The sequence below is a fragment of the Ursus maritimus genome, unplaced genomic scaffold (assembly GCF_017311325.1).
Source record: "Ursus maritimus isolate PB19 unplaced genomic scaffold, ASM1731132v1 scaffold_17, whole genome shotgun sequence".
Classification (NCBI taxonomy): domain Eukaryota; kingdom Metazoa; phylum Chordata; class Mammalia; order Carnivora; family Ursidae; genus Ursus; species Ursus maritimus.
This window is the reverse complement of record NW_024424119.1, coordinates 11470312-11493807: the sequence shown is the minus strand read 5'-3', so window position 1 is coordinate 11493807 and position 23496 is coordinate 11470312.

Here is a 23496-nt window from a genome sequence, read left to right as displayed (position 1 = left end):
GATGGTAAAATCTGCCTAAATAAAATATAGAGAAAAATGGTTCCACTGCCAGATATGTTGTATTTATGCAACGGATATGAGTTCCATGGACCTTTCCCCTTGTCATGGACTGCAGCTGTCTCCATAAGGACATACCCCATACCACAGCAGACAGCATGGGGACCAGGAGGCCCTTCCCATTTTATTACCCCTGAGAGCATCACTGTGATCTGACATTGTGTAAGAAGCATGCTCACGGTGATAGTCCTGTCAATGACAGATTACCTGATGCTTCATATCTATGAGGCAGAAATGCATGCAATTCATATCTATGCCCACTTTTCTGCCCTCCCATCCCTCCCTCCAGTGCCTGATTTCAAAACGTGGCTTTGACACTAATTGTGCAATTCTGTGTTTATGAAAGCTATATACTCTCTTTGAGCCTCAATTTCTGCCTGTGTTCAAGCTGGCGTAACAATATAACTCTCAGGGTTATTTTGAGGATTAAGAATTAATATATGTCAAGTGCCCAGAACCACAGTGGCTGCTACCTTGTAGCTGTTCATTAAATTGTTAATGTTTTAAAGTTAATGGTAATGTTTTAAAATAATGTTTATTATTAGTGATTTAGAAACAGACTCAGATATTACAACTTTCCCAGAGTTTCACAGCTAGTAAATGACAACCCTACGGCTTCAACCCAGGTAGGTTTTTCATGCCAAATTCCATTTCTTTCCATTATGTAATGTCATTTCTCCGAAAAAAAGTCCCATCTGCTATTATCTGAAAGATTCACTTTTCCAAAAATACTTTCATTCCAATAACTAAATCATTACGGTTCATTATAAATGAATAATCTTGAACTTCATGCATTCCTGGAGGCTATATATTAGATCTGTCTTTTTTAAAATGAAATCCTATATTCTTATGTTTATAACCCAACTAATATATCCCAATTTTTTTTGGCTGTTACCTTTGTCAGTTTGGACATTGGTAGAAACCTTTAAATAAGCACATTACATCAGTAGGTGAAAAGATAAACATTTTCCAAGTAGAATAAACAGAGGGTTGAAGAGGAAAATGTCAAAATACAAGGACTGCTTACATGAGAAAATGGTACCATTTTAATACTCAGTGAATACTAGGGAAGGGGACTTGTATTTGTCTGCCCTTGAATCAGACAAAGGGAAAAGAGTTAATTATTGATTTTTGTATTTTTCCCACTCTAAATAGTTGTCAGTTTAAGAGACATTATCAATTTAAAAACACATTTTCTGGAGTTTTTTTTAGAGGAGAAAGTACTATACCACAACTAAAAGGTGTGTTAATTATGCAATGCCACCAACTATCTGAAGTTATAATACGAAAAACCTGTGTGTCTCAGAAATGAGGAAATAGTACATGATAATACTCAGAATGTACATAAAAATGAGATTTTAGTGCATAGGAGTAATGAGGAAAGATAATAGAAATGGATTTTAAAAAAGAACATGATGAAGTGGGGGAGCATAGTGACGATGACTTCAGTCATGTAACTCAGGGAGGTTCAATTTTTTCCTACCGTGAAATACCTATTCAAACAAAGACAACAAAGGAAGGCTACAATCCATATAGTTTTGAACAGTCTTATTACTTGATTGGTTACACTCAAGGAAACTTCACTCTGGCAACCAAAATTAAATAAAAATAGATTACATCATTATTACTATCTCTCAAGAAAATGCCAAAGGGAAATTACACTCAAAAATCATAGCAATACTCTAAATCAACCTGGATTCTCTCTCATTCATTTCCCACTTTAAAACTCTCAAATACTTCCTCTAACTCAGCCTAAGTCTTGTTTCTCTTGCCTCTTTCTTCCAATTGCTATTTGCATTTGCTTATTATCGTGAAATTACCATGCATCGAAAGAATGTACACAATGTGCACATATGATTTGAATACAGTTTAAATACTGAACACCTCTGTGCCTCCACTCGGCTTATAGGCTTCTCCAAGATTTTCTTCCACTACACTGAATTTTCTGTGATCCATTGTTTTTTTTTAATAAATGTATGAATGCATTCTTAAATAATGCTCTGCTTTTAAAATTTATATTAATAAAAACACATTGATACAGTCTTCTATGACTTGCCTTTTTGCTTCAGTGTTTTTGATACAGAACCTTGTTGATAAGCATAACTATAATTCATTAATTTTTAGGAGCTCTGGCTATAAGTATTTCACTGAATAAATATATCACACTTCATTTATTTAGTCTATTGTTGATGGAAAAGTTAGGTTGATTCCAGTTTGGAGACAGTAAGAAAATTGCTGCTATTAATATCCTTCTACATATATCCTGGGGGTACATGCCAGTGCCAATCTGGAGTATATCTGGGTCATAGCATATGGGCATGTTATTTCATATAATTCCAATCTCTGTAGGCTTTGAAGGTCTGTTTACATAGTTCATTGTTTTTGCTTATTATACTTCATGAAGACATATCTGGGTTTAGTGAGCTTTGATTGTAAGCTCATACTCTTTAGAATTTTCTCGCTGGGAATTCTTTAAGGTCAGAGATTAAACTTTATTAATCTTTATTTAGGCTTGTTTCCACTCCTGGGGCACTATCAGTATGGACCCACCTTAACCCAAATTATTACCTGAGCCTTATTTGGGGTCCCATGCTTGTGTTTGTAAGTAGACATCTCTTTCTCTCTCACACACACAGATACACACACACACACACACACAGTAGAAATAATTATTTTTCCCCATTCTATTCAGAGTCAAGGTAAAGACAAGAAGAATTAAAGTATCCCTCTGCCACGTGATTTTTCCTACTGCAGGTACTTCCATTTAGGTGGGTGGGGGTTTCCTGGATTTGTGTCAGAGTCTCTGCTCCCACCCCCTGCTCTTCTCTGGCTCTTGGGCTTCGTCTGTCTCTTGTCCCAGTAAATATATGACCGTTAGGACTTGGCAGATGGCTCCAGTCCATGCTTTCCTCTCTGGTTTCACACTTTCTCTTCAGTTTTAGCCTGTAAGAATGTCTTTACACTGCAGCTCAGATATGCTTTAAAAAACCTGATTTTAATATTTTAGTATCTTCGAGTGTTCTGCATCTAGGATGTCTAGACAACAGTGTGGCTAGAAACTATGATTCTTTTTCTATTTTCAGCGGTTTAAGCTTTGTTTCTACAGAGGACATCTATGTACTCCCTTTATTTTGTATTTTACATTTCTTCACTTATTCCTTCTTTCATTTCCCTTTCTTATTTGCCCTTGAACCAATGGGGGTAGGCATTACTTGGAGGTGTAACGTGTTAGAAAGGAGGAGCTGTCGGCTCTGATTTCCTCCTTAATCAGAATGATTTTGTTATGATTTGCCTTACCTATCACACAGATTCGCCACAGATACCACGGCAAGATTTTATTTTATTTTATTTTATTTTATTTTATTTTTTTAAAAGATTTTATTTATTTATTCGATAGAGATAGAGACAGCCAGCGAGAGAAGGAACACAAGCAGGGGGAGTGGGAGAGGAAGAAGCAGGCTCATAGTGGAGGAGCCTGATGTGGGGCTCGATCCCATAACACCGGGATCACGCCCTGAGCCGAAGGCAGATGCTTAACTGCTGTGCCACCCAGGCGCCCCATCACGGCAAGATTTTAAAGATCATCTGTAGTAATTGCAGCTGTGTGCCAGCATTCTATGTTAAGTGGTTCAGAAGCGTTCCTTGCTAAAAACATGAGGAATTATCTATTCTTAATTTACAAATGAATAAAACCACAAAAACCTAGGTAAGTTAAAATCACACACTTGAAAGAGGCAAATCAAAACTGAATGTCCATCTGATTTCTAAGACTAGGTTCTTTCTACACTGTCTCCCAAAGAATTAATTCCTGTATATGTTGGTCGGCTTATAACAGGCTAATAAGAAATTGGATTGCCTGCACCACTGAGTTTTATGATCGTTTACTTAGGAGAGACCTCAGAAGAATCATAGTAGCTACTGCCAACAATTTGTGGCAGGATGCCTGACAAGTGAGTTGGTGGGAGTGGTGTCAGTCCCTCAGTCAACACCTCATTGAGACGGGAAGGGTGCTGACTTTCCTGGGAAAGATGGCCAGAGCTCCCACTCAATCAACTGCCTTGGGATATTCTTGATGGGATATTCCCATTATCATTTGCTTTGTCTCCAATAACACTTTCAGGTGTGAGGCTGGAGAGGAAGTTCTGTTATCAACCTATGCACACCTGGCTAGTTTGAGTCCTTTTGTTCTTAAGGGAAGACAATGTGTTCAATACCCATGGTAGAGTAAGAGCTAAAATGTCAACATCATGCTTATTTGGGTTATTTTCCTCTGGCTACCTGGCTGGATTTCTTTGCTCAAATTAATCAATCGCTTGTTGGGTTTCATTATTTAAATTTTAATTACTGATAATGCCATAAGCAGGGGGGCTATTTATGTCCAACTACCAACAAACTCTAGGTTCCCTATTTTGATTAAGCCACGGATGCAGGGCTCTGATTCAGAAAAGGAAATATCAATTTATCAACAGTACAACTCCCAGGCTAGCTTTACCTTGCCACTCAGACCTAACCTGATGGACCCTCCCAGCCCAATCTCTAATTACGGATTATGATTATTTGCTCAGGAATCTAATTATTTAGTCTTACACGTAGTGAACTTGCCAGTAAAATGCCAACTACTTAAGAACATGAACACAAAGCAAGGAACATTTTGCTGTTCAGCATACTTCTCTCCAAATAATTACAACAAATGCAAGTTGGATACATGGAATGTAAGAGAGGTGGACTTCTTTTTTCTATGGAAAGAAAAGTTAATTGCTTGAATTTTCATTTCCTGACTTGGCCTATGTTCAATCAAACAATTATTGTGCGTTACTGCAATACTAAAAATATTTGAGATTTCTAGAGATTCATAATATATCTGTTCCAACTTATTAGGCACCTCATCAAATCTGTGAATTTTTTTTCCCAACTACCTTCTAAACTGATTTTGCATCCTTCCCTACATTCCTGTGTTAGGCGAGTAAAAAAAATTCATGAATCTTAACTCACCTGTGCCAATTATAGCTCGGAGAGAATCAGTGCCCATCAGTGTTGGAATTATCAAAATTTTCCGTTTGAATAAAAGACTTTTAGAGTGAGGAATTTCAAAAGCTAAACACAGTTGACCTCTAATACCCACTTATTCCTGGATTCTTTGTGCTTGACAATACTTCTACCCTATCTCTTTCTATATGTAACATAACCTTGACCTAAGAGAATTGCTCCCTCTAGGCACAAGTATTATTTTTCTCCCCTTCAGCCCCAAACAGAGGGCCTCTCCTAAGCAGGGATAGGAAATTGTGCCAAATTGCACATAATTGTGCATAATGAATTTGTAATGCAGGCTAAAACTTGCTGGAAATGCAGCTGAGACCACCAAAATCATCTAGTTGGGTTTGGTTGGAGGCCAATGCTTTATTTGCTAAGCTACAAAGTCTCTGGAGCTTTTATTTGCTCACAAAAATATCTAAATCCAGCACTAGAATCTTTCTCTGCACGAAAACCAAATCAGTTTGATGTTTCTTGTCAGAGTTACACCCCTTGAAGTACTCTAGGGGATTAGAAGTTGGAAAAAAGAAGTGGCTTTGGAGGGAAACACAAACAACTCTAGATGTTGAAGAATTAAATTTCCCTTATTATTTGCTTCAAGGAGCAACACATCGTTAAGTTCAAAGTCATTTAAATGGAAGAATCTACAATATCCCCACCTCCCAAAGCCGACAGCCACAGACACTGATCAAAAAAATAACTTGCATTTCAAAAGAAATCATATAAATATTGGATATAATATTCAGTGAAAAACATTCTTTGTCAAAAACTGAGAATATATCAAGTAAGAAAACACCAAAAGGACATAAACCCACATTTTAATAGTGGTTATTTTGGGAGTGGAATGATTATAGGTGATTTTTCTGTTCTTTTCTCTATTTTCCAAATTTTCTATAATGTGACTCTAATATTCTTTTTAATAGAAAAATACATATTGGAAAATAAGCCTAGATACATTACAGATGACTTTGTTTCTTCTCATGCCACATACTGCTGTCAAATGTAAACCTGTCAACAGTGTGATGTGGCTAGGCACCCAGATTCAGGGGAAAAAACAATACCATCTTGCATTTTATGAAACGAAAACACATTTAACGAGCCTCATTTCATGACTGCACTTAGTATTTTTTCTGAGTTATGTTTCTTAGCAACTATTTACTCCTGAGATTTACTCAGATTAAGATTTATTCATTTATCTGGTGGCACAGAAAGCAGAATATGGGAAAATAAAAAACATATTTTCTTATCCATTTTCCCGTGGGGATTATGCCCCAAGTTTAGGATTATGCTCAAGATTTGATAGGCACAGAACACAGGAAGGGAAACTTGTCTCCTGCCACTCAAATCCACTTACTTATCGGGGGCATTAGTGTGACTTTTTCATGTTAGATGTACGATTTTTCGAAACATATTTATAACGTGTAGTGTTTCTCAACAACAATGCTATTGGCATTTTGGATAAGACAGTTCTCTGTTGTAGGGGGCTGTCCCACACTGGAGGGTTGGGGGTCCCTGTTGCCACACCTTAAATTAGCCAGTAGTGCTCTCCCCATCCCGTCACCGGAATAATCGAAATCTTTCCACTAATTTTATAGTTGTCTCCCTTTGCACATCACTGATACAGAACGTGTCACCTATTTATTCCTAAACGTGAAGTAATTAGTGCCAAAGCCTTCTAGAAGGAGGACCTGAAGAAGATCAGTGAGTTTAAGAACGCTGCTCAACTCTTCTACCCGGAACTGGCAGAACCAGACTGGAACCCAGGTGTCTGACTTCCTACAGTCCAACACATAGAAACCATGACAGGACTTTTGAAATTGGCTCCTTATTCCCTCAACATGTTTTTTGTAGCTCCTAGATCCTATGCCTTCAAGTTACCTTTGTTTCAACTTTTTTTTTTAAGATTTATTTATTTATTTGTCAGAGAGAGAGAGAGAGAGAGAGAGAGAGAGAGAGAGAGAGAGAGAGAGAAAGCGTGCGCGCGTGCGGGAGAACCAGCAGGGGGAGCTGCAGGCAGAGGGAGAAGCAGACCCCTTGCCGAGCAAGAAGACCAGTGTGGGACTTGATCCCAGGAACCTGGGATCATAACCTGTGCTGAAGTCAGATGCTTACACCCAGGTGTCTCCCAACTTTGCTTTAAATTCAACTCAATTCGGTCTGGAGTTAAAAGCTGTGGAGCAAAATTAGCAGACAAATGCAGCGGCTTGGGGGTGGGGAGGGTAGAGCGTATCCTGTGAAAGCTGCAGCAGGCGCCTGAGCTATCTATCCATGGCTGGGTAGGGCCTAGGGAACCACATGCTGGCTTTCCCTCACCGAAAATCCCGGTAATAATGAAAGTTACTGTTTATTGTGCACTAATCAAGTGCTAGATACTTTGCTAGATGCTTGAATCTCTAACCCTCATGATACTTCTGGAGGATTTATATGACGATGATGATGGCTTTAGAGCTGAGGAAACTGGTTCAGAGCTGTGAATTAACTTTTTCAAGGTTACACAACAAGGTTGAGCCCAGGAGTCAATGCAGGATATGTGTGTGCGCGCGTGTGTGTCAGTGTGTGTGTGTGTTGAATATTAACTTGCTAGATGTGAATTTTTGGTATAATGCCAACACTTCAATGAAGATCACTCTTAGAAAGGTTAAAAATAGTGTGAATTGTGCTTAATCTATATCGTACATGAACAAAATAGCTAAAGGTACAGAAAAGATGGAAAAAGACCTAATAACACAATTTTGGTGCCTAAGAAAGCAAAGGATATAGACACCTCACTGATGAAGAGCTGTGAACGGTAAGCAAGGACCTGCTCAAGTATCTCCCTGGTGAGTAAAATGCCATCATTATAACCATCTTTTGTGTTAGGCATTATCCTTATTCTTGGTTCCCCCCGATGTGGAATTATCTCTGAGAAAAGAAGCACATGTCGAACCACAGATTACCAGTGAATGATTTAATCACATAACTTCATCAAAGATATGGGAGGTCAAACATTCTCAGGGCAGCATCTGATGTGGGTACAGAGGAATGGAAAAGATGAGGGATGAACGAATCAGAAAAGGACCAGATGGAAGAGAAGTGATATCGTCACATACAAAACTTAACATCCCACCCCAGGACCAGTCTTATTTTGTACTAGAAAAGTCACTAGAGCTCAGTGGGCACGTGTATATGTGTTTGTATGTGTGATACATAATTGTATATAGTTATTATGAAAATGGAATGATGGCTGAGTTGAAATCAACCAAAGTTCATTGACTAATAGCATGACCATGTATCTGCTTGTGACAATACTCTAAAACAGAAGAAGGGATCAAACTTTCTCATTCTCAGAAATATAACACATCCCTGTGACTCTGAATTAGACAGTGACAATAATCTCTACTACCCAGCCTGTGATATTGGGAAGCAAGTTCTTAATGGTTCCAATTTAAAATATGTTCCACACAAAACTTGTGCATGAATGCTCATAGCAGCATTTTTCATAGCAGTTAAGACATGGAAACAACTCCAATGTCCACCAAATGACGAATAGAAAAACGCAGCATATGCATACAATGGAATATTATTCAGGAGTAAAAAGAATGAAGTACTGATACATGTTACCATCATGATCCTCGAAATCATTATGCTAAATGAAAAAAGACAGATACAAATGGCCACATATTGTCTGGTTCCATTTATATGAAATGTCTAAAATAGGCAAGCCCACAGACACAGAACATAGGTTAGTGGTTGCCAGGGGATTGGGGGAGGGGAGGGATTGCTTAATGGTTATAGGTTTCTTTTTGGGGTGATGAAAATGCTCTGGAATTAAACAGTGGTGATGATTATGCAACATTGTGAATATACTAAAAACCACGGAATTTTATACTTTAAGATGGTGAGTTTTATGTTTTCTGAATTTAATCTCTATAAAAATTGCAAAAAAAAAAAATTCTTAAGGACCCTAATTATCCCATGGAGGGAAAAAAGTACAGGAAAACCATTGAAGCCAACGATCATTTCTTCCATATTCTATTCAATATGTGGGGAAAACAGTTTTGAGGTTAATTAGCCTTTGTTTGCTGTTCCTTATGCCAGGTATTGTAATGTACCGAACACATCTCTCATTTATTTCTCATACCAACTTTAACCGTGTTCTTGGTATTCTCACTGTACAGGTGAGAAAACTGATGAACTGATTTGACCATAGTCATATGTTTAGTAAGCGGAAAAGCCAGCATTGGAACTGTTTAGGTCTATTTAGTCCAAAGCCTAATGCTCTCATTCATTATTCAATACAGCTTCCTTGGAAAACAGGGTGAGAGGGAGCTTTAGACTGAGCGACAATGAAGTAAAACATATTCTCCTTTGGCGTCTAATCTATTGTGAGGGGAAAGGGGTGGGCTGTGGGGAGGGGTTAGAGACTACATGATAGCAGTATCATTTTACTAGAATATTAGCTTTAGAGACGAAGTTTGTAAGATTCTAACGATAACTCTTCATTTTCATGTTTTCCTATTCTAGGTTACGGAAAAACAAATAAAATACTTATCCTATCTTGTAGCTGGTGATACTTAGACTATTGAGCTTTTGGCATCATATTGGACTATACTTAGGAACAAATACATAACCAAGGAATAAAATTCAGATGAAGAAAGAGGAATTAGATTCAGATTCTGAAATGTTATCCTTATGGAAACTTGAAATAGTGAAAAACTCCAGCAATGTCACAGGAACAATTAAAGCTAATCTCTGGTTACAAAATACCCCCCAAAGAACTCTAAGAAGCATTTGAAGCATTCTCTGGTTAATAAAACCCTGATCTAGAACTCCTTGCCTGCTGGGAATCCATGGGCCGTGGGAACTCAGTCCTTACCCTTTTTCAATTTTCTGTTGAAGTAAAATGGAATGTTAATAATGCTTCTACCAAAGGGATTACCAATTGTTGGTAATATCAGCATATTTTTAATTAAAGCTCTTCATCAAAACTTTCATTTTTTCAACAGAGTTCTTCTGAATTAATGGTAAAAAACAACAACTCTGGGTGGCCCTATTCATATACTCAATCAAGATCCTCCAGAGGAGATTTCTGATTAGGGCATGTATTCTACGGCCCTTTCTATTAAAAAAGCATTCCCTTACACATTTCACCCAGTAACTTTTTGTAAATTAAGACAGAAAATGTCCCGGTATGGCTGACATGAAGCCTTGAGAGACAGAGTCAAGGACAAATTTAAGGTCTCTCAGCCTTGATAATATTGTTTAATATGTATTCAAAGAGCTCCATGCAAACATTACCAAGCAATTGATATAGGAATCACCAGGGCGAGTTGTGCTGGGAGTGATGGATTTTTAAACTCAGAGTAGATCTCAGCACAGATGTCTGCAACGTGCATAGTATGTGAAAATTTTATGCTTTCTGGAACATGAATTAATGGACCACAGATCTTTCTTTCTCTGTGAGGCCAATTAGTAGCTTTGTACTAAATTCTTCATTCACTTAGATACCCTCTTACTACCTTACCCTTCTGACGACGGAGCTTATTCCCTCCAGCCTAATCCTGATATGTGTCAACTTTATTGATTCATTTTAACACCTTCTGGAAAGTAGTGCAAAGTGTAGTACAGAAGGTTTTTTGTAAGGGAAACTATGAATTGAGTTGGTGCATGAAATTTTTAGGGTAGAGATAACAGAATTTTTTAGTAGGAATCATTACTTAGTATAGTTAGGGAATTCTAAAAAAAAATTAAGCTTGATCCAAACAAACCTTTTAAAGTCTGGTGCTACAAGATGAACTGACAGTGGAAACTCGAAGATTTATTGAATAAGCTTAGGAATGCATCCTTTTTGTGGGAATATTCATAGACCGGTCTAAAGTAAAATGGAGTTTGGGATACTATATGCATTTCTTATCAGTGTCTTTCCCTACTACAAAAAAATATCAAAATAGCTTTAGAAACACACTCTCATTTCTATTTGAAGAGGGGTTTTATGATTTTAGTAGTCTTTCCTTGTATGGAATGACAAACAAGATGGATGCAAACACCACCTCTAATTTTCGAGCCGGCTTAATGTTCTACTGGTACTCTTAAAATACACATATTAAGACAGAGTAAGTCATTTGATTAAACTATTTTAGGCTTTTAAAATTTAAATTTAAACACACACACACTTCACATTATACCTCTCTACCATTAATACTTTGCTTCTAGAAGTTCAAGTTTCTTCAAACAATGTGTTTGGTTCATTTTTTTTATGGCACCACCCGAGAAAGCTGGCAAAGTGCTAGCATATTCCAAAGAGGACAGCAGTGTCAAAGCGGTGAAATAAGCAGGCTTGAGGGACCCCCTTCCTCAGTGAGGGTCTCTAAAGCCTGGCCTCTAAACCACGCATTTCCGAACCTGGTCTTCCTGGAGCTCTGTGGAATCCAGCATGGACACAGGGGCAATATCAAGGTGTTTTGTCTCTTTTGCTATTTTAAACATCTGTTTATAACCCATAACCAACTAGACATACACCACTTCCACCTTCTACACCTGTGTTACCTCCTCTTTGCACTAGCATCCCTTCAAAAATGGAGGAAAATGGAAATCTTGAATATGACAACACATCAGTGATCTCAGTGTGTCAGCAGGAATGGATTCTCATTTAAAATAAAAGGAAGCGACCATGTGTCATAGCAGCAAAATTCCTGAACTCTCTCTCCATATGAAGATATGAATTTGCTCATAGAATATGTGGTTGCTAGTGGATGAAGAATCTAACGACTAACCAGAGATACAGATAAAAAGGTATGTATACTAATATTTGTTTATATTATCAAAACCTTTATGATTAAAAGTATATCAGCAGATGATTAATTAAATTATGGTATATCCATACAAGGGAGCACGATACAATTATTTTAAAAGGTAATGTAAACACTTATTTACACCAGAAACACATATACATGATATATTATTGTATTGTGGAAGGAAAAGTACGTAGAATGTGATCCTAGTTTAGCAAAAGAAGAAAAACAATATTTATAGGGTAGATATATTTATAGAAAAAAGTCTGGAAGGACATACGCCAAACTGTTAACAACGATTTCCATTCTTGTGAGGTTAGATTATGACTGTTTTTCATTTCTTTATAAGAAATCGTCTAAGTTTTTCTGCAATAGGCATATACTACTTTTATAATAAGGAAAAATAAGGCTATTCTCATTTTGGAAGAAAAGGACATTGAATATCACACACACACACACGCACACACATGATGGTAACCACTGAGTTCATGCCTATGATTTATGAAAACTGAAACTATGACTGTGACCTTCCATTGCCCCCTGGTGGAACAATGTAGAATTTTATGGGCATCCTTACTGGCTAAATTTAACCCATGAAATACTTGAATCCAAAGTCAGCTAAATGCCAGCTTTAAGATGGAGGGCATGCTTGCCCATTTTCACCCTAAGCTAATTTGATGGATTGAACCAAGAAACAACCCCTTATCCTCAATAAACAATTATGGATGTCCATGAACTTACCTAAAACTTCTGTAAAGCTATCAATCCTGTTTACTTGGGGGTAAATTCCTCATAGCAAGCTATGCTAGGCCTTCAGGTCTGCTCCAGGTTTGGTCACTAAAGAGAAAGAACACTTGAGTCCAGGTCGAAGTTTGATTTTTACTGTAGCTTAAATGTCTTAAAAATAAGTACTTGGTAGTTCCCTACTGAGTAGTATGTAAGTATTAACCAATTTACTACTACTACTATCGTTCCCTCTCTGCTAAAGCAGCACTACAAAGGATACACATGAGATAAGACTCTAAAGGAGTTGAGTTCCTCGGTGCCTCCCTGTTCCCCTGTACAGGCATGTGTGATGTTCTGTGGTCAGGGGTGCACACAGACTGAGATATCACTACCTCAGAGGAACCCAGAATGGAGGACTTGTTTTTGTGGGAGTGCCTGGTAGATACATCATGCTAATACTCAAGGGTCTGTGCTATGACCATAAAAGGAATTTTCTGCTTGCTGTATTTTTATTTCTCGCAGCATTAAGGGCCTATGGTGGACTTGGTCATAGCCTACCAAATATATGTATTTGCTTATGTGCATATAAAATATCTCTGAGAGATATTCATAAGAAATAAGATATTCAGCATAAGTTGCATCTTGCTAGGGAAGTTAGGTAACTGGGGGATGGGGGATGCTTTTTCTTATGTATCCTTTTATAACTTTTATTTTTTTGTACCCTGTGTATTTATTACCAATCAGAAATAAACTTTTGATGGTTTCCCATAGAGAATAAAAAATTGAAACTGCTTAATATGGAATGGTATGTTTTATTATTATTATTATTATTTTATTTTATTTTTTTAGAGAGGGAGAGAGAGGACAATGAGAGAGAGAGAGAGAGAGAGAGAATCTTAAGCAGGCTTTACACCCAGCATGGAGCCCGACTCAGGGCTCGATCTCGTGATCCTGAGATCATGACCCAGAGACCATGACCTGAGCCGCAATCAAGACTGACTGAGCCACCCAGGCACCCCCTGGAACAGTACATTTTCAGAAATGGTTGCCAAATAGAATAATATATTACCAAGGTACAAAGACAAAGGGATATGAACACTTACACATAAAATTATCTTGAGTACTAGGCTATAAAGAAAATTTAAACATAATCCCTAACTTGAAAAAAATTATCAGTCCAGAGGGAAGGCAGACACTGAGAGAGTAAGATACCACGTGACAAAGCTAAGAGCAGACTTGCACAGGCAGTGCAGATGAAGAATCCCCTGACTTTGGGGCGCCTGGGTGGCTCAGTCATTAAGCATCTGCCTTTGGCTCCAGGTGCGACCCCAGGGTCCTGGGATGGAGCCCTGCATCGGGCTTCCAGCTCTGCTGTGAGCCTGCTTCTTCCTCTCCCACTCCCCCTGCTTGTGTTCCCTCTCTCACTGGCTGTCTCTCCGTCAAATAAATAAATAAAATCTTAAAAAAAAAAAAAAAAAAGAGTCCCCTGGCTTAGCACGTGTTCTCTGGATATGGATCTGCAATTACACAGAAGGAAGAAACAGAACAACATCCTCATAAGTAGAACGTTCGTAAATCATTTCAAAATCTTTATCTATGTACCTTTTGAGCCATTTCTCCCACATGATCAGTCAAATCTGCAATCTCATAAAGTTCACTGTGCATTTCCTCTTCCACTTTGTACAGAACTGAGATAGACTGCTGTTAGCATCAATGTCTACAGTATGCTGTTTGTTTCTCTATTCAAAGATGCACTACAGATAATATCACCGGAGATTCAACTGTATTTTAAAATCAGAATGGAGGATAAATCCCTTTTATATATTCTGAATTTGAGATTAAAGAAAAAAGTTTGTTGGGTCTTGTTTTTTTTTCTCCCCATTCAGCCTCTCTCTGTCTTTTGATGGGAAGTTCAATCCACTTACTTTAAAAATTGATAAGGTTAGTGGTTCTGGGAAAACTGGACAGCTACGAAATCGGACCCTTTTCTTACAGCATACACAAAAATCAACTCAACATGGATTAAACCCCTAAGCATAAGACCTAAAACTGTAACACTCCTAGAAGAAAATATAGGGGGAAAGCTTCATGGCATTGGTCTTGGCTATGATTTCATAGATAAGTCACCAAAGGCACAAGCAATGAAAGCAAACATAGACAGTTGGGACTATATCAAAATAAAAAGTTTCTGCCCAGCATAGGAAACAATCAACAAGGTATAAAGGCAACTTCCAGAATAGGGGAAATACTTGCAAAACACATATCTGATAAGGGTTTTAATCTTCAATATATATTTTACAATATTTATAAAATATATATTTACAATATTTTATACAATACATATTGTATAAAATATATATAAAATAAAATAATATAAAATTAATCTCCAAAATACATAAGGAACTCCTGTAAGTCAATAGCATAAAAACTAATAACTTGATTTAAAAACGGGCTGGAATAGACTTTTCTCCAAAAAAGACATACAAATGGACAACTCCATGAAAAGATGTCCAGTGTCACTAATCATCAGACATGTAACTCAAAACTACCGTGAGAAATCACCACACCTGTCAGGGTGGCTGCTACCAAAAAAAAGCAAGTGTTGATGAGGACGTGGGGCAACTGGAACCCTTGTACATTACTGGTGGGAACAGAAAATGGTACAACTACTATGGAAAACAGAACAAATGTTCCTCAAAAAATTAAAAATCAAGTGCCATGTGATCCAGCAATTGCCCTTCTGGGTATTTATTTGAAAGAACTGAAATCAAGATCTTCAAATGATAGTAGCATTTCCCATATTCACTGCAGTAGTATTCCCAACAGCCACGCCGTGTAGACAACCTAAATGTCCAGTGATGAAGGAGTGGATGAAGAAAATGTGGTATATCCTTAAATCGGAGCACTTATTATTCAGTCTTAAAAAAAAGAAGGAAATTTTGCAACATACAACAACATGGATGAGCTCGAGGACAGTGAGCCTGGAGGACATGATGCTAAGTGAAGAAAGACAAGTATTGCGTGATTCCACTTATATGCGGTCCCTAAAATAGCCAAATGCATAGAATCCAAGAGTCGAATGGTGGTTTCCTGGGGCTGGGAGAGGGGGAAATGTGGACCAATGGACATAAAGTTTCAGTTTATGAGAGTTCCAGAGCTCTATGGTACAATGTTGTACCGGTAGTCAACAATACTGCATTGGGCACTACAAAATTTTTATGAGAGTAGATCTCATGTTAAGTGTTCATATCATAACAATAATCAAAAAAAGTTGTTAAATCCTACCAATTGCATAGGTGCTAACAAGAAATCCCATCTATTTTTTCACACAGCTCTCAAAGAAGCTACGAATTCAGAGTGATTATAACTGAACGAAGAACTTTGTGATCCTTGACATTTGAAACTATTGCCTGTGGCCCCTAACTACGAAGAGAAATATAAAAGAATATTTATGTAAATTTCCTTCTTTAAAGAGTCTAATTTTCTTGTGAAAAAAATTACCCTCATACAACATTGGCTGCTTCAAAGAACGTGGTTCAGGAAGATCAGTGCACATATTTTTAAAGGACAATAAATAGAGCAAAGAATTCTCTTCAGAAGATTTGACCGAGGCACAGGTGACGTAAGGCTTGTCCAGTAGACCCATTGCCAGTCTAGAACTGGAAGAAGCAGACAAGGAAGTAGGTCAAAATTTAAGCTATCTGGGAGGTCCGACCTGTTCTAGCCAGACTTTTCCCCCCTTTTGGTCTAAACCCACCAAGTATTTATAATTACATTTTAAAAGTATAATATGCTGGTACATGCCAACACCCTCTTGCCCCTGCTTGAGGACAGGCATTATTAAGTGCACCCTCTCTCATCACATTTCCCAATACTCTTAGAATCAAACATGAATAATAAAGCAAAGTTCTTATTTATGTGTTCCTCATATGGTCAAAGATATGACGAATCACGCCTTGCAAGTCGATCATTAAAACTTTAAGAAAACTATCACCACACAGTTTAAACACCTTTAGCAAATTGTTAAAAAAAAAAAAAAAAAAGGTTTGGACCACACACAGATTTTTTTCTTTCGGTCTTTCATCTTGAAAGTTCTTTTTCTCTTCTCCCAAGGAACCTGACCTGCTTTAAATCTTCTTCTGCCAGATGATGTAGTGTCTTGCGTCACCTTATTAATCTAGATGCAAGGCATTTATTTCAAACCAGAAAATCTGTGTTTAGGCAAACCACTTCTTATTTAACGTCTTTCTACAATTTTGGTTATTTCAAAGCAATGAGTTTACAAATGGACTAACAAGTCCCATCCCATGGATGTGAGATACAATTTGTTTCTCTGTTGCTAAAAGTCGCATATAAGAAACCTAATTTTACATATGTATATTCCCTATATGTATGGAATTATTTATATCTATGTATATATGTATACATATAAAATATAGTGCCCTGCCAATTCTTCTCAGACAAAATTCTATGAAGTTCTCGCCACCTTTCTCCTTATAGAAAAATTTGAGAATATCACAGACTGCATTTTGCCTTGAGACTAGTAAAGTTTTCCTGCCAATTCCATAAAAGAATGAGGTGGAAAACTGTTCTTTCCAATTCACTCGTGTCTCTAATAATGTGAGGTCTCTGTCTGGCCAAAGTAACACATATACCCTCTTCAGGTGAAGGAGAAGTGGAAATTCCAGAATTTACCATCTTGTTATGATGGTTTCCAATGTGGGATAATTAACGCCAAAACAAACTCTCCAGAGCTTTCTTTATTCCCCCAAATCCAGATGTGGAAGATGGAATCCCAACTTTCCGTTCTGGCAACTGTCTTGTATTTCTAGACATAAACTCTCGAGTTTTCTAAGACAGAAGTTTTCTCCCTCCTCCTCTCCTTTCTCAATACGCAGCCAATTCACCTTGACATTTATTTCAGGCTTGGGGTGCAGGTTGGGGGGACAAGAGGGAAGGAAGGACTGGTTTCACATTTTCCCAGGGGGATCTCCTCCTACTTTCTGATTTTTTTTCATTGGAACCAAACTCCTCGAAGTACACCATTTCTTTCTTTTCTCCCTTTCTTCCTGCTTCCCTTCTTTCCTTGCCTCTTGCGGCCAAGCTCCTTCTGCACTCAGACCTCTCCTCGGGCACCTGAAAGAATAAAGCCATTGTTCGAGGTGCACAGCCTGGCTTCCCCTGCACGAGGCTGGTCCACGGCAGGGCGAACAGCATGTTGTGGTTCCGACACACCTGGGGACCAGGTGGGGATGTATCAAAACAAACTAGGAGAGGAGAGCGTGTGACGGACCATTTGCCACACTAGTTAAAACTCTTTTCAAATGTGCTTGCCCCTCTTCCAACTCTTTGGGGGTATTTTCCATTTCTGGTTGTGCTGGGGCCCAGATGACTGCAGGCTAACACCCACGTTGTGCTTTTTTGTCTTCAGAAGTCTAGGCTCCAGGAAAGGTGGGAAGCTTCTCTCAGACTCAATTTGGGCCCAGCGTTCCTCCGAAAGCCGAATGCAGCAAGGAGACTGTGGGCAGCAGTTCTACTTGTTACGTCAGCCCAGTGAGTGGCTCAGGGCCTGCAGGTCTGTGACGAGGTCCTGTGCCCCAGGACAGGCTGACCCAAGAATAACCAAATTTTACTATGAATATATTCCAACCTGAAAGAAATGGGTAAATGTGTTGTGTGTGAGGTATAATTTTTAAAGCTGGTAGAGAAAACTAGAAAAGTGTATCAAATGGTTACTCTCTGCACTTTCCACTAAGGCAGAGGCCTTCTTGGGGAAAATCTGACACACCCGGTAATTGCATTTATGCCTTATTAAATTCAGGCAATAATACCTTGAGAGGCATCAGTATTTTATTTTATCTTTTTGAAGATTTATTTATTTGAGAGAAGAGAGAGAGAGAGATTGTGTGCAGGGGCAGGGGGAAGGGCAGAGGGAGAGGGAGAGAGAAAGACAGAAGCAGACTCCAGGCTGAGCACAGAACCCTACGCGGGGTTCCATCGCATGATGGTGAGATCACGACCTGAGCCAAAACCAAGAGTCGGAGGCTTAACTGTGCCACCCATGAGCTCCGAGAGCCATCATTCTTTTTTTTTTTAAACATTTTATTTATTTGAAAGAGAGAGAGAGAGTGCTTATGAGGTGGGGGAGGGGCAGAGGGAGAGGGAGAAGCAGACTCCCCACTGAGCAGGGACCCTCCCCCCCCAACACAGGGCTCCATCCCAGGACCCTGAGATCATGCATGACCTGAGCCAAAGGCAGATGCTTAACCGATTGAGCCACCCAGGAGCCCGAGGGTCATCATTCTTATTTCACAAAATAGATAAGAGAGGCTCAGCAAAGGTAAGGACACAAGGTTAGCCTTCTAGAAAGACACAGAGGTGGGATTTGAATACAAAGCTTCTGACACCTGATTTCATGATTTTCCTTATGAGCTATAGTTACCCGTGTTACTCTGGTCAGACATTTAAATAAATCTATCAATTGTGACGAACGAGATGTGGCTGTCCAAGTTTCCTGTTCTTTGCCACGTGGTCTCATTGTGTTTCAAGTCACCTATGGAGACAAGGGTGATAACTATCCATGTGTCTCATTTACTCAAGACAGTTCTTGAGGTGCAGTCTGCATGGTGGTGAAGAGGGCTGACTCATGCATTCAGACTCTGCTCCTGCCACTGGGAAATGTAGGACTTTGGCAAATTATTTAAACTCCCTGTGAGTAGCTGTCCTCAACTGTGAAAGGCGGGTGTCATAGTAGTATTTACCACGCAAGGTCATTAAGAAGATTGAATGAGGTAATGTATGTAAGGATTTAGTAGAATGAGTGGCAGACAATATATGTGTCATAAGATGGGTATTATTTTATAAAGCTATTATATATACAGCAATAATACGGTATATTTTATATAGCTATAAAATAATTATTTTGTAGTAGTTAAATTTAAAATAACCTTATCTGTTTATACAGAGTGGCTTCACTGATAAGAAGACACAGACCTGGGTTCCTACCTCGGCTCTGCAACTTACGGGCCCCATGATACTGGGAGAGGCATCCTACTTTATCTCAGTTTTTTCGTGTGTAAAATGAACGAAGCAGTTGGACTTGATACCACTTCCAAATCTTCCTAAAGATATGCAACTTAGTGTGTCCATGACACATAGAATTTATCTACTGCATTGCAAGCATTAGACTTTACATCCATTTGCCTTCTTAAATGTCATAAAAACATTCCCATTTGATAGATGACGACGGTGAGGTTTAGGTGGGGGAATATTTTTTTTTTTAAAGATTTTATTTATTTATTTGACAGAGATAGAGACAGCCAGCGAGAGAGGGAACACAAGCAGGGGGAGTGGGAGAGGAAGAAGCAGGCTCATAGCAGAGGAGCCTGATGTGGGGCTCGATCCCACAACGCTGGGATCACGCCCTGAGCCGAAGGCAGACGCTTAACCACTGTGCCACCCAGGCGCCCCTAGGTGGGGGAATATTGCAGCCCGAGTTCCCAAGTGGCAAGGAGTGCTAGGAGTTGTGTTTAGGTCTGACTTCGCGTGCTGGTCCCAGTCGCTGTGTTCCACTCCCAGTCTGCTCGGCGAGGGACCCATTAATAAAATAATAACTGTGGTCTCTGTTTTAACCATCCAAGTGAGTAAAGGTCCATTATGAACAGAAAATACTAAATCAGTTCCCTATTAGCAACAATGGCCATTTTCACTCCTCAAAAGATTAATATGTGTGAGAAGCTCAATTTAAATCTACAATTGGCCAGAGATTAAACTAACACAGGACTGTTTTGGAAGGAAGCTTTTAAAAGGCCAGAACTCAACTTTTCAAGTTAACGGGATTCAAGCTTTCAATGCTTTCCTTTCTCCTTCCCTTTAACTAAATTCAACTTTGTATTTTTCATCTTGTTTTTGGAGTCTTTCCAGGTCACCTCTGTTAAGAAACACAAGGCCCTTGGCACTGAACTTTTGGGAACGTGCCCACATCTGCCTCTGAATGTCTGCTTGCTTACCTCTGATGTTGCATTCAACACCTAGTTTAAAACAAAGCAGGGCTTGAAACAAAAAGCTACTCAGAGTAAGATGGGTCCACTTCACCAATCAGTGGCCCCAGTGATGATATCATGAGCAAAAAGGCCTGAAAACCCCCAAATAGTTCAATATTTCAAGGCAGGGCCATCCAATTTTCATTCAGGGGAGGAAAAAGAACAGTGCTACGTTAGAGGGGAAGACAGGAATAAATGATGGTGACAGCTTTGCTGATTCATTGTTTTTTTAAATAATTCTGAAACATTCTAACTATGTCGGTGTCCTGTAGATCCTTCCCAGAGCTAAAGAGGCTTTGTTATATATGTGCTTTTATTTATAATAAGGTTTTCATTTCGACATGATACTCCAATTTGAAATGTGAAATTCTTCTTCACTTTAGTTCCTTAGAATCAAATATGTCATTCATCATCTTGGTGGTCCCAGGAAAATGCCCTGAAATTCTCATCCCAGTTTTCAATAGTTACATATCCATCCATATGGTAACAATATCACCATGGCCAAATGCCTGCTACCAGACACATCAAACAGTCCAACCTCAGCCCCACACCCAGGGATATTTTCTTGTCTCTAAGCAGTAATTTTCAATCTCTCTATTATCCGGAGAGAACAAATGTGATATAAGCTAAAGTAATATGTCCTATCGAATGTACCCGCTTGCCCTAGAAGAGAGGAATGACCACTTACACACACGGGACAAAAAGAGACTGGGGTGGTTTCTGTTTTAAACAACATGACCTTCCACAAAGCTGGGAAGAATTGAGTCAAGAAACCGCCAAGGCCATACGGAGGCAGCTGTGGAGGGGCTTTGTGTGTTTGCCTCTGAACAATAGCTTTCTTATTCTAGAAACCTGAAGGGAGCGATCTGAGATGCGGGGCTGCTTCTACTGGAAAATGAATAGAAGTAGAAGAATGTCTCTGTTCTGACAGATGATCTCCAGTGTCGGGCATGCCTGTGTGAAGTGGAGTCCGTGCAGGACATCGGCAGCGGCAGAGGGTGGGAGTGGGGGAAGACTCAGGAGGAAGCAGGCAGCCTCTGTTCTGGAACCCTGTTCTCTTGTTCATTAGCTAGGTAACTTCAAGAAAATCTAAAGCTTTCTGCCTACACTTTCCTTATTCAAAAAACAAACAAACAAACAAACAGATAACCAAAAACAGAAAGCGGGGGAGAGAGAGAGAGAGAGAGAAAGAAAAGGAAGGAAGGAAGGAAGGAAGGAAGGAAGGAAGGGAGAGAGAGAGAAAGACAGGCTATAATTAGCCAAAACCTAAGGTCACTTTCACTCTTTCACTTCTCAAGTTTCTCCCAGGTGCAATTTAACGAAACAGAAGGATTTCTACACTTCTAAAGGAATCAGAAGGAATAGCAGTAGCTATCATTTCCTAGATGTTATCTGTTCCAGCACCTGTGCTAACTTTTCCCTATGTGATTTCTTTTTTCCTTTTTTTAAAGATTTTATTTATTTATTTGACAGAGATAGAGACAGCCAGCGAGAGAGGGAACACAAGCAGGGGAGTGGGAGAGGAAGAAGCAGGCTCATAGCAGAGGAGCCTGATGTGGGGCTCGATCCCATAATGCCAGGATCACGCCCTGAGCCGAAGGCAGACGCTTAACCACTGTGCCACCCAGGCGCCCCTACCCTATGTGATTTCTAAACCCCCTCCATAACCTACCAAGCCAGATGTGATTCCCGTTTTACAGATGAGAAAACTATCACGTGCCTAGAGTCACTCAGCTAGTAAGTGGCAGACTTGGGATGAAAACCCAAGCTGCCCAGCTCCAAGAGCTCACGTTCTTCTGCTGCCACATGGTGATCACTGTCTACCCTGCTCTGACGAAGCCATTGACAGGGCACTGATAATGCTGACTCTGGCCACACCAGGTTCCCAGTGAGCTGGCCACATGCTGGGTCTGGGAACATGAAGACCCACAAGTAAGGACAAACTCATTTAGAAAGTGGGGTAGCAATAGGGTCCCCTCTAAAATGTAGAAGTTAATATTTGTAATGCAGTTAGACCAGTACGGCACATGATAATAACTACAAATGTGTTTCTTCGATGAGATCAAATAAACAAGAACCTCCAAGAAGTAGCAAGCTAATGGGTGTGTAGTCTTCAAGAGCCCAAGGCAAGGTCCATACTGGGGGGGACTGGAAGGTGGCTGGGTCCAGGAACGGGGCAGGAGAAGACAGCTACAAACGGAGCAAAGTGAGAGGGCCAGGCCAAGTGTCATCAAGTGGTCTGAAGTCCCTGAGTTGTGTTGTGTTGTACTGTGTTGTGTCGTATTGTGTTGTGTCGTACTGTAGTGTAGTGTAGGGTAGGGTATTGTATTTTTTTGCTGTACATGTAGTACTTGATGCTTCTTTCCTCATCACCAATTTGGGGTTTCACCTGCCCCGGGGTGTATGGTAAGGGGCCAATTCCCCTGCTCCTGGCTCTGTGTAGTGACAATGGCGTCTGCAATGTGAAGTCCAGTGGTAGTTGCTATGGAAGCAGATGGTCTCACTTCTGAGACGCACGGTCACTGACTTGTTTGTCGTCCTTATTTAGGGTGGTCAATATGCTGTCTGACTGTGAATATGCATGACAGGGACCTGGTCCATCCAGGGAATCGGTTGGAGTGAAGCTGTATGTGAGGAAAGTACAGCACGACCTCTGGCCGAGCAGACGAACCTCCAGGGACAGGAGAAGAAGGTCTGAGTTGCCTGGTCACTCTCATCATGTCTGTCAAGGAGCCAGGAGCTCAGTAGGCCAGGACCTTTTGAGCTTAGTAGGGCCATGTCCATCAGGACCTCAAAAGAGGCCACCCTGGAAAAAAACAAACAAAAACAAAAACAGAAACAAAAAACTGTGCCTAAAGGATGACAAGAGA